This window comes from Scleropages formosus, chromosome 5, assembly GCF_900964775.1.
Source record: "Scleropages formosus chromosome 5, fSclFor1.1, whole genome shotgun sequence".
NCBI lineage: Eukaryota > Metazoa > Chordata > Actinopteri > Osteoglossiformes > Osteoglossidae > Scleropages > Scleropages formosus.
Genome location: NC_041810.1, coordinates 18,213,091 through 18,226,258, shown reverse-complemented (window position 1 = coordinate 18,226,258; position 13,168 = coordinate 18,213,091). Strand labels below are relative to the sequence as shown.

General features: G+C 41.6%; 1 protein-coding gene across 6 annotated transcripts in view; it reads left to right on the top strand.

Moving 5' to 3' along the window:
- Nucleotides 1-13,168, top strand: part of ctnnd1 (catenin (cadherin-associated protein), delta 1) — a 29,552-nt gene that overhangs the window by 4,332 nt on the left and 12,052 nt on the right. The gene's annotated exons all lie outside the window — the stretch shown is intronic.

Below are 13,168 nucleotides of genomic sequence, written 5' to 3'. Positions count from 1 at the left end.
TTTGGTCAGAGGTGTGTACGGGGGTTTCACAGTAGTGTAATTTTATGAAATGAGGAACTTCAGAGATTTAAGCAGGAGAGAGAGATGCGTTAGTAGGTTATTACATTTTATATAGTAGATGATTAATGGCAGTACATCAGGAGTGCTCTATGTTTTGCAGAAAAGGGAGTTTGTAAATTTTCACTGTTGTGCACATTAGAAATGAGCTTGTTCACTATGTGGAATGCATATGTCTGTCTCCTGTATTTGCTAATGACACACAATGTACTGGAGGGGTGCCTTTGGCTGGATTTGAACAGTGTATGAAAGGCTGAGAAGGTAAGCAGCATCTGCTTCTGAGAAAGATGTGAGATCACATCAGCCTACTCATAGGCACACTGGGGTTAAGGCACTGCTGCTTCAGTCTTGTGACATGTTGCCCTGGTGCATGAATGCTGCGCAGGCAGAGATCAGGGTAAACATAGTGCAGCTCAGGGGCCACTGACTGACCAGTTAGAACAGGTCACTGACACCACAGAGGCAGGCTGTTTAAGCAACTAGTTTTTCTCTAGGCGCTGTGCTGTATGTACTGTGTATGGCTTTATCAATAATGCATAGAGAAGAAAAACATGCATTTTATTGGTCTGAGCTTGGTTTGACATAGGGTTTCTGCAGTAGTGTAGTCTAGCCCCTAGTGCTTTCTGTCTTCCTAAAGCCTTCTGTGTGAGCCAATCATGCATTCACAGAAGAACAGGTTAATCAGGCAGGAGTAGAAGGTGGGAGGAGGTCGTGAAACCAAAAGCAGTTTCTCCATACTTTTCACCTGGATTTCCTCCCTCTAGTCAGTCTTCTCCTTGATTCAACTTTGCTCATCTCTTCTTCAACCACTGGATGTTTTCTTTTATCTGCTGGAACTGACATCAAATAGCTGTGTTAACAGTTGCCTGCCATGTCAGTCATTGTTCGTGCATGCATTTATAAATCACACTTGAAGTTAAACTTGTGCACATCATGCTTGCTATACTGTTTTGGTCACGGTTAGGTCTATTACTTGTAAATACTGTTGCTCATTTGAGTTTCTTTTAATGAGGCAAAATTCCAAAGAGGATGTTCGTTCTTAATTCGAGACCCGGGAATAAATTTTACTCACTTTGTATTCCACTATTTCTTGCTACATATTTGTAGTGAAATTAAAACTCACCACAGTAATGTGTGTTGTGACTGTGCAGCCAGCAAATCACTTTTGTTTCTGTAGCATAAGAAATCCTATTCTTTCAAATTCTTCTAGCTAGGGAGCAAAGAGCCATGGGGGGTATTCCGTCTTGGGTCGTGTGTGTTGGATAAGGCCTCTGAACTCTCTGTATGGCCTGAAAACAGGAAAGTCCCCATGTATTTTCAGCAGTCAGGTGGTGGTAATGTCATTACCATTGTTTTGGAATTGGGCGTGTCACGTGCAACCACACTTGCTAAACCCAGCATTGTAATAGGTTTTGAGCTCCTGCGTGTGTTAGAGAGAGCTGACAACACAAAAAGCGGTCATATTCCTTTATTCTACTACTGGAAATCTTTGGCCAGTGGAGGCCTCACCATCTTCTGGGCTAAAAATCTGAGAGGAAAGTTCCTATTTCAGTGGATTCTGATTATAAAGTGTTTGTTTATAGAGCTGACCCCAAAAATGTTTTCAAATGTTGCCAGTTTTGCTTCTATAACCTTAATATTGCTTCTTGTGAGGCAGTTCTGCCTGGTGCAATGTAGCATTCTGGTATATTAATAAAATAGAGCAGCAGAGATTAATAAACTGTTTCATGGTGCTAGAGCCATCTAGCCAGAGGTTGTCTCTAAAGAGATTTAGGGTGGTTGCACAGGGAAAAGAACATGGTGGAAGGAGGAAGTGGGGCTAGGAGAGGAAAAGTGGGTATCATCTCAGTGGAGGAAAGAGTGGTGCAGAGTGGTCTCATGGTTGGAGTCACTATTGCGTACACAGGAAGAACAGTAAGCGGACACACCTGACTGAGCCGAACACGTGACACAGCGTCATTTTCCTGAATAATTCATTAATTCCTGAACACACATTTAAACTCAAACCTTGTCTCCCTTTATGTTCTTGCTTTTATTTCTCTGTGAAGCACCCATAGCTACCCACTCCAGCTGTACCTAGAATGGCCAGAAGTACTCTAGCTCTGAACAATTATTTTTGCTGTAGAGTTGTGATGTAGTAGGTGTGCAGGTAAGCTGGAAAGATGCCCTGGAGTTGGTTCTGTAATATTTGGGACCTGCAGTTTAGTCCTTATTGCTGCACCGTTCTTTGAATGGCTAGACTTGAAATATTTGGGAGGGAGCTGTTGGTCCAGTCCCCCCATGAAGCCCTGACTGAGAATGGAGATGGCGAGATTCTTTCACCCACAACATCCTGTTACTCAGGAAGCTGTGATACTTGGAAAAAGGGGATGGGAGGCTATGTGTTGGTGGTGGTGGTGGGGGGGGGGGGGTGTGTTTTCATTGTTCATTGAAACTTGCAGCTGATTCCCTCAAGGCCACCAAAATCTCTACAGAGTGAGAATTAGAAACATAAGCAGACCTTAGTTATCAGTAGTCCTCTTGCTGGGAGGGGCCAGCTTTGGATCTGTTGGGGACTTTTCAGATGTATATTTGGCTTGTGTAAGTCTGCCCAAGTTTGCGGCTAAACCACCACAGAGTCGTTCTAGCACTAGCATTTCTTTGCCACTTTGAATCCAGTGACTGGTTGTTAAATTTTTAGCTAATGCCTGTCTGAGTTGTTACTCATCTTTCAGGATTTACATGGCAGAAAGCAGTAACCTGAAAAATGGAACACATCTTCAAGTCAATGAGTTCAGAGCCATCAGTGGTGGATACCCCTCTTGCTCAGTATTGCTGTCCACATTTATAAAAGGTCTTAAAACTCACCTCTTCTGGGCTCACTTTGCCCATGAACTCTTAAGTTCATGTAAGGTGCGTATATTCGTGGTCATGCTCGGATCAATCCTTTTACAGGGCCACTCCTGCAATGAATGTAAATGTTTATATGTATCGCAAAAATACTGCTGGGAAGGTGATTAGGAATCTGCAATATTCTGGTCAAGTTTTATGCAGCTAGCTGTGCGATGATCGTCGGTGCATCTGATGAAGGAAACTACTTAAGTCACACATCTGCTGCTATGTCTTTCTCTAAGGTAATGCACAAATTGTAAATTGTATTTTCTATGATGTATGTCGCTTTGGAGAAAAGCGTCTGCTAAATGAATAAATGTAAAGTCAATTTATAGACAGAATCCATGTAAAACCACTAGTGGATTACACATTGCACTTGGGAGCTCCAGACAAAATACCCATCTGCATTATGTACCTTGCTGGACATCCTCTGTAAAAAGCTTATTCTGTAGTTTGTGTTTTGTTAAATATGCTTGTTGATGTTTGATGCCATGATATAATCCATTTTCAGAACAGGCTATACTAAGGGGGAGCAGTGTCTTGTTCCTCACGTTTTGTATTTTTCTATACTATACGTGTGTGTGTGTGTGTGTGTGTGTATGTGTGTGTGTGTGTGTATGTATGTATATATATACACACACACACGTGCATGTACTGTATGTATACAAAATGTTTTATTATATGAAAATGTAAAATGTACACTTGTTCCTGGAAAAAACAAGTGAAAAAACTGAATCAGAATTGGAGAGAAAAAACAATGGAGGGTGAGTAGTGTGAAGTGTGCAACCAAGAGCTTGCTTTACGAGGGAGAGGGAGGCACTTAGCCTGGGTCACATGCTATGCTTGCTCTGACTGGCTGATGTATAGTGCTAGTTTTGATGGGTCTACATGCATTTTGCAAATGTCTGCACGCACACTTAGATGGGTATGCTTTTTTACATGTGTGCATGTTTATACATTTGTTTTAATTCCTGTTTTTTGAAAATTACTCTTAATTTTCTAAAGTTAAAATTTTTTTGGGCTGCTGTTCATTCCTGAAATCTGTTGTCTTATGGATGGACTGTAACTATGAGAAGCTAGTGGAAACATCTTAGTTCCTTTATGATGCAGTACTTGAATTATCAGTCTGTATTTGTGCCACTTCTCAGACTTCTTCGTACATGCATGTATTGCAGTGGCTAACATGAGTTTTTCTACGTCTCAGTGCATCTTGTTTGTATGACCTTTTGTCTTGGCAATGTTGTAGAAACCACTTAACCAATATTCCTTATTTATGTGAACTACTTGGGCCCTGAACAGTAGCAGCCCTAGTTGGCTAGTTATGTATCACCTGTATACAAAGGCCACCAGTAGTCAAAACTAGACTGTTTGCAGTGTTGTCTTTTCCTGCATAACCTGACCATTAATGTATTATACACTAATGTTTTTTTCTGTATGTTCTTGTTGTGGAAACTCAGTATCATGTGGGAAGTCAAAATAAGGTTCAGTTGGTTAATACTTTGTGTCAGATTGTTTAATGGAGGGAAGTTCTAATTTCAGTGACTTGAAGTAAAGTTGAAATTGAGATTAATATTTTGGTAACAAGCAATGAATGTGTGATTGAAAAACTATTTTTCCTGTTCTAAACACAGATATACACTTACTCTGATTTCCACATGGATTGATGCTCAGCCCTATTCTCACTCCCACACATTTTCACTTGCTCTTGCTCACACAAACTTATCATTGTTCCCACCCCACCTCCTAACCAACAGCTGCAATCCCCCCCCCCCCCCATAGACGAACACTGAGCCTCCACTAGTCTCTAATGGGCTGTAGTGTCTAGCTACCGTAGCTCTGTTGGCTTACCCGACACCCTTGTATGCAAAGCAGCTAGTAGGTTAGTAGTTTGAAAAACTGTCTGCATGTTCAAATTCTGAAAAGGGCTCAGCTGTCGTACCTTTGAGCAAGCGGGACCTAACCTGGATTGCTTTGGCCCATATTTGGTTCTATAAATGGGTAAATTCTGAGGTGTTCAGAACTTCTGGAATAAACGTTTGCTAAGCAAAAAGGACATTTTTAGTAAAATTCTAAACAGTGATTTATTGTTACCCTGTTTTTCTGTTACCTTGGTCTTACAAAGATCAATTGCCAGCAGAGCTGGTGTGTCAAGTGTTGCCTTTCTCAGACACTGGGGATTTAGTCATGCAAGGATAAGCACTGTTGAGTCAAATTCGACTCAGAGCGACCACAGGCATGGTTTTCTTGGTAGGGAATGGTCAGAAGTCAGTTACCATTGCTGCCTTCTGCGCATGTCTTTGGTTTGCAGTCGCTGGAAGAATGGGCGCAGCTGGTAGTGTAGTGGTTAGAGTTGCTGTCTTTGGATCCAAACATCACAGATTTGAGTCCCACCTCCAGCTGTAGTACCCTTGAGGAAGGTACTTACCCCAAATTGTTCCAGCAAAATCACCCAGATGTATATATGGGTAAATAGTTGTAGGTAGCTTGACATTGTAAGTTGCTTTGCAGAAAAGCATGAGCTAAATGAGTGTATGTAAATATGCAAACTCTGCACACCCTGAGCTGGATTTGAACCTCTTCCCAAGTGATCACCTCAGGAGATAGGTGCTAGCTTTACCAGCTATTCCATCATGTTGCTAGCTGTTCAAGCCAGCAAGAATTTATCACCCCCCCCGCAAATCCAGGATTTTGGTTGTATAATTTTGACAGAAGACTGTCCAAATTTTAAGAACTTGCTCGAGGACACTGAGCATGCAGGACCACACGTTACTGTGGTATTTTGAGACATTTGAATATATATATTTTTTTTAATTGGGGATACACACATGGAATTGCTATTTTGGATAGCTCAGCAGCATATATACATTTAACACACTTTCTTAAAGATGTTTTCTTGAGGGCTTCTTCTCCATGTTAACATGCAGATCTGATGTGAGGGTTGTCTGTCTGGGATGGTCCAGCATGCCCTTTTCTACACTACATAATGTGTGGAATGTAATCTGCTTGCTTCACTACTCCAAACAGTATTGTTATCTCTCTCTTACTCTGCTTCTGTCTTCCTCTGTTTTGCCTGCCTTCCTGCCCCTGGCTATCAGGGGAGATAACTTGCCATTTCTTGACTCACCCTTATAAGGACTTGTGGTGTGAAACTGAATGAGGGGAGGGTGGATGTTGGGCTGTGTGACACAATGGCATACTGTAGATGAGAGGTGGAATCTACTGCTGCCTGTGTAGAGCTAAACAAGGCCACTGAGTAAAGGCAGCAGTGAGGGAGGGTGGCTAAGTCAGTGTGCCATGCTGTCACTTTTTGATTCTACAATTGCTTTACTACATTGAAATTTTTTTTTTTTTGGCTTGCAGAGGTGTGTGAAGCAAAAAGCTCTTTGGTTTAGCTGCATGATAGTGGAGCAGATATTCTAATAATCATTACATTTAACAGATGCTTTTCTCCAAAGCAACTTCCAGTGGACTCTGTAGTGTTATCAGCCTGCACACCTTAATCTAACCACTCCTTTTATTTTGCTATGATGTAGTATTGAAATACTTTTGGGGAGAATGACAATTTAATGTTGATGCAGATTTGTGCATACCTTGACTTGTAGTTCATTTGTTTGCATTAACACCCCCCCCCCCCCCCCCCCAAATGTCTCCTATGAAAATTCAGTTGAACTGAGGGAAATTGGTGGAAGGTGGTTGAACCGTTAGCTTGTCTTGTGTGTGTATAACCATATAGGAATGATCTGTGGCTCTAGAACATTCTTTACCACAAAATCAGGATTTAATGTTATGGTGTATATGTTTGAGGTTTTGCTGTAGCTCCCTCTGCTGTTTTCTGTTGCTTAGTCAGTGGTTCTGATTCTGGCCAGCTTTCTTTCTGGTGTTCGAGGGTTGTGGTGTCATGGTGATGTAATCTCATGTCCCTCACCCTGTGTTTGAGTCTGTCTTGCTAAAGATCCTCTCCCAAACTGGAAAGAGTAACCATCCTTTTGGAGAAATCCTACCAATGCAGAAACTACCGTTGTGAAACACCTGTACATGTTCCAACCTTTCACTTCTTCCCGTATCCTTTTGTCTCCTTCCTCCTCTCCTACAAACCCCCCTCCTTTTTCTCACACCCTGGTTCTTGATTCTTGGTAAGAAAGGTGCAAGAACTGGCTTGTTTTAATGCTTGGGATGAGTCAAGATTGTTCTGTACAGTGTTGCCTGACTGAGATGCAGCTTTCAGACCAGGTTTCTGCAGTACAGCCAGAGACTGTGGCTTAATATAGCTCCTGGACTATGTTGTGTGCTAGTATTCCTCCCTAAAGAAGGAAACAAAGCCGTTAGACACCTTGATTCAAATGTAGGAAGATATTGCTCTGAAGTGGGTGGCAATTTTCAAAGGAGCCAATAGCTGAAAAGCTTGGGTGTGTGCTTGGTTTAGTTGTACAGCACATGTAATCTGCTGACTGTGCACGCTCATGCTTGTGCATGTGTTTATAGAAACATTACACTATTACCATACTGCAAGTATTTCAGTTGTCAGTAAAAGACTTGTTCTTTAGTACTAACAGGTGAAAAACCACCAGTAGTGAAAACTATTGATCCCTTGTCTCCTACTTCTACAGAGGATATGCAGAGGGGCACAGTGTGTGACCTGCACTTGCAAACATATGTTGTGAGCTTAGGTGAAAGGGGCCTAGTTGATACCCTCTTGACTTGTAAAGGGCTGGCATTCAGTCCAATTTTATGGAGACTCTGCACTTATTAAAGTCAAGCCCCTTGGAAGGACAAAGTAAATGAAGTAGCTTCAGTGTCCTGAATGAACATCCTAACTGAACTGATCAACGTTGGTATTTCATCTCTACTTCGATCGCTCGTCTGGCACAAACACATTGCTGCTGTTGCCAGAGGGGATTCATTTGTTAGAAATGCATCCCTTCAAATGGGCTGATGTTAAGAGTAGTTGTGAAGACAAGCTTGTTTTCTAGTTCTTTTGCTGATTATTTCACTGCCACCTCAGAGATAGTTAGCTCTCTTGATCTTCTGGCTGAAATTATGCAAACTGCAATGTTTTGTGGCATAGTTCTGTTGTGTGTGTTTTTTAATTAATATTCTTATCTGGGAATTCCTTAAAACTAGTAGAAATATACATTCCAGAAGTCACTTTTTGAGTTGAATATATTTGGGTAAATAAGCTGTATTAAAGTGCTATTGTATTAACACTTAAATTTTTTCTTTGACATAAGTATCAAATGAGAATTTTAGTGACAGTTTACATTAACATACAAGGCTTTTGGCAAAACTTTAATCTGCCCATCAATCAGCACTTGATATTAAAATATGGTTTGCTCACTCTTTAGTGTGTGTTTAAATGCTGGTACCAGTTTGTCTCCGGCTAATAACGTTGACATGTTCATTTTTGTCCTTGTATGAAGTCTCAACATGGTGCTTAAGATATCTGAAGCTTTTGTGAAGTTTTTGTTGGTCTGCCTTGATTACCACTCTGTTCATAGCAGTGTACCAACACTGTATGCTCCTGTCTCAGTGCTGTTTGATCCTGGGTAAAGTGTACCCCTGCATATAGGATGTCTTTAATTTTCTGCTGTCTATTTTTGTCCATATTATAAAATGCTGCTTTTGTTCCTAACGTGGAAGTTTTTTGAATTCCATGCTGTTGTTTCATTAGCCAGTTGTCAGTGCACATGCCCTTAGATTGAAAAAAATATTTCAGAAACTGACAACTGGCTTGCTTCTCTAGGTTATGTACTATTGGCAAATGGAGTCATCACTGTGCTGAAGTACAGACCTCATAGGAATATTGTCTTATCCACATCTTATGGTATGAACTTGACCTCTTACCCTGATGTCAGCTCGCTGAAGCGGTGAGGTGAAATTTAAGGTAGTCTTTTGAAAATTTGGATCCTTTGGCATTTTTCTTGCTATCAAGGACCCGTTTCCTCTTTGTGTAGAATGGTGGTGCTTTGCTTCCTGTTCAGGTATTGTTCCCTCCTGTTTCTGCAAACACATGACCAAGGTGTTATCTTTCCCTTGTACTGAGTGAAGTCATTGCATTCTTGCCTGATTTATCACTGCTGATTGACCACAGGCCACAGGTGAAACTGTGATTCATTCTACACCCCCCATGACAACCCAGTGCATGGTGGGGGCGGTACCAGGGCAGTTAAGCAGTAACATGTCAGCCCTTACTATTAGGTATTGGGTCACGGTTGCAGTGCAGCACTCATGCTGTTCTGTCCTTGGCAACAAAATTAGTCTGCCCTGCACCTGAGTAATGGGAGGGTCCAGCAGTGGTAAAAGTTTCTACAGGCAGTATTGTGGCTGTTCTGCACTGGACTGGAGTGTGACCACTTCCATTATGTGGAACATCCTTCTTGCCTTGGTCTGTGGTGCTCTGGAGGTCAGCCCAGTCAGTGAGTCAGTCAGTCAATGTGTCTGCATGGTGTGCAAGGTCTACAAAATGTGCATTGCCCTGTTCTATTGTACTGCAGTGTAACTTCTGCCAGCTCTGCATTATAATACTTTACAATTCAAAAAATCTATTTAAAATAAAGTAGTGCAAGATAAGTGTTTTTAAAAACAATGATGTTCTGTAAAACCCTGCTAATGGATAAAGCTCTGAAATATGGCTTGTGGTGTCACATCTGAGTTTCTGCTTACATAGTACAAATGTCTCCAGTGGGATCTTTTTGGTAAGTTGTTTTAGTTCTAGAGAAACCATGAGTGAAGCAGCTTGGTAGTTTGTGTGTGAAACTCTGTATTGCTAGTAGTGAGTCAACATCCCCTGACTTTAGTGGATGAAAATGTCTGATTCAGCCAGTCACCTTCCCTCTCTTACAGCCACTCCCTGGACAAACTGGTTTGAGCAGATTTAGTGTGTGTGTAAATGAGAGCTCTCTTCTACTAGCTGAACACACTGATTGCTGCCTGAAGAAGCCACCTCTTTCTGCTGTTTTAATTTGACTGTGACAATGTGTGACGGTCTGCTGACAGCCTGACCTCTTTTTCAGAACCAGCAATTGCTGTCTGACTTCAAAGTTCTTGCATGATGCGATGCAGAGACACTTTTGTGCTGAGCCCGTAGGGCCGTTCTGGGTAAAGCCTCCACCGTCACTGTGGCCTGTTCTCTTGCCAGTTGTGGGAAAGCCCCCCTCCCCCCCAAGGCTTTGTGAGCCTCTGACTCAGCTGCGACAGTGGGTGGTGTCTGGCATGACCAAGAACATGACTCCTTTTCTCATTGCGAATCATCTTAGCCAGGTGAGCTGCAGAATGGTGTGTTACTTGCATATGTGTCACAAACCAGTCACCTGTGTGTACTATAGGGTCCTCATGTCTGATCTGGCAAAAGTTGTTCTCCCTGAATCTGGAGTACTGTGCTTGGGAAGTGACTTTGTATAAATGGCAAAGTTTGCACATACTATCAGTAGGTCCTATGAGTGGTGCTGCTGTGATTAGAGAAAATGGAGAGGCTTGCTTTACAAAGAACAATGCCCATATAAAGTATTTTTTTTAGTATAAAATACTCTTTAATGTGTCTTCCCCTGCCAATTTACTTTTCCTCAAGAGTTTATCTGGGTATGGAAGAGAAGTACTCTTCTCTAAAATGCATTAAAGAACAGATGTTAAGGAGAGAAGAGACATTAGTCAACACCTGTAAGGAGTTGTTCTCATGCTGATGAGATGCATTTTCTCAATGCCCAGAATAGAAGTGGTGTCACAGCTAGCTACCTGGTTGTAATGGCAGAGACAGACTGACATTCACGCTGTTATGGAAGAGAATCTCATCACCTGTGCAGAATGCTGCACTCACACTCAGGTGTGCTTCTCTTGGTACAAAACACATCAGTGAAAGCTATTTCAGCTGCTAATTTACTTTGGGTGGTGTGTATTCTAAATTAAGCAGAATACTGAGTTTATTTGTTGTCAACAGCGGTTTCTGCTTGCTTGGTTCTGCTTATTGTTCTGCTTCTAAATAGCTGCCCTGTTGGTGAAACTTTACACTTATTCATTTAGCTGACTCTTCTCTAAAGCAACTTACAATTAGCCCATTTATATATCTGGGCAATTTTAAAGTAACCTTGCTCAAGGGTGCTACAGCTAGAGGTAGGGTTTGAACCTATGCTACCAGCTGCAAATGCGCAAACCACTTGTTACTAATGTGACTATTAGTTTCAGTTATATCTTGAGATTTATGCTGTTCATCACATTTGTAATTCTTTAGATATTAAATGCACAATATTACTCCTTCAGTGTGTGATTTCTGAAACACAGTACCTTTACCAAATTCAAACATTGGACTAAGGAGAAAAGATTATCCTGTAGCAATTTTAATGTAAAATCCTTAATACATTTTCCAGTCAATGATACTGTTGTTTGGGATGTTATAAACATGGAGAAAAGTTTCTGCAGTGTGAGGTGGCTTGAAAATTTCTTTGCACTTACCTTCCAAGGTTAACCTTGTTTTACAGTAAAGTTAGTGTTTTTATTTTTACTTGGGTTATTTGCGCCATTTCATTTTTCAAGCTTGGCATTGTCTGACTTTGTGTATTACTTCTTGTATTGAAGGTATTTGTATCATTGGATCTGAGTTATGAGCTTTTTTAATTCTGCAATGGCTGTGTCTCACAATTCTCATAGTGCTGGGTGGTGTTAGTCCACTAAGAGGATGAAGAATGTGGTTGTCTGGCCTCTGAATGGGAATTTCAATTCATGTATATCTGTAAAGGATACAGAAAGGGATGGAGGGGGGAAAGGGTAATAATGGAGAAGATGCTTGGTCTTGTTCTTTCTGCAGTACTGATACTCATTGCAGAGAGGGAGAGAGAGCATTCTTTCCTTTTTTTCTGCATGGTGGCCTGCTGACCTATCCATGAGCTTTTGCAACTACATGTCAGTGAGGTGACCTGGCCTTTCACATCCAAAAAAGGCAATTTTTTACCCAAAAAAAAACAAAAATGAAGGTTCTGTGTGCCCACCCCTCCACCTGCTTCACTATCCAGATTGGAAAATTAAAATGTTGTCCCAAAGTTTTCCTTGCTTAGATTCTTGTTTGAAGCCCTCTTTTATTGTTTTTATCAATGGCACAAAGTTGTGGCAGCATACAGGTAGACAGTACAGCGAGAAATTGCAAATGTGTCCACATACATAGATCGAGGGTTCAAGGCCAAGTGGTTATAGTACATTGCAGGTATGACCATCTAGCACTTCCTAATAATTTTCAGAAGGGTGTCCAGACATGCCAGAATTAGAAATGTCATGCAGGTCAAATGTGGGACAAATTTAAGCACTTCCATCATCCACATATTTACAGAAGGAACTTGTGGTGTAGACCATGTCATTAGAATACATTTTTCTGAAATGTTTGAATTGTTGGCCTATATACCATAACATCAAGAAAGAAATTGTGTTCAAGGAAATTGATGGGCAGAAGTCAAATCTTTGTTAAAGGTTTCTTGGATGGTTCTGTGTACTCCTAGTCCAGTAAGCTTGTATCTTGTCAAACTGTCAGAAGAAATGTCAGTGTTCAGACAAGCTTTGTTTTTAAAGCACAACTGAGATGTCCCTGGGAACATCCTGTGGGTACACACTGGAGTGAGAGAGATTCTGTGAATGAGCCTAGTTTTCTTTCTGGATACTGAGGGAAGTGAAGGCGGAGAAGGCTTTAGCTCATATAGACTATAATTGCTAATACACACACACACACACACACACACACACACACACACTTTCTGAACCGCTTGTCCCATACGGGGTCGCGGGGAGCCGGAGCCTACCCAGCAACACAGGGCGTAAGGCCGGAGGGGGAGGGGACACACCCAGGATGGGACGCCAGTCCGTCGCAAGGCACCCCAAGCGGGACTCGAACCCCAGACCCACCGGAGAGCAGGACCTGGTCCAACCCACCGCGCCACCCTTAATTGCTAATAAACACATCCAAGTCCTGCTCCAAAGTATGAGCCAGTACCAACACTTAATGTAAATTACATACCATTTTATTTATTCATTTAGGTGACACTTGTCTCAAGTGACTTACAGTCTTAAGGTATTTACCCATTTATACAGCTAGGTAATTTTACAGGAGCAATTTTGGTTAAGTACCTTGCCTAAGGGTACTGCAAGTGGAGGTGAGGCTCAGACTTGCAATGTTTGGGTCCAAAGGAAGTAGCACTAACCACTACACTACCAGCTGTGCAAAAGTTAGTCACCTTAGGAGCAGGATGAGGAGAGCAAAAATAATCAG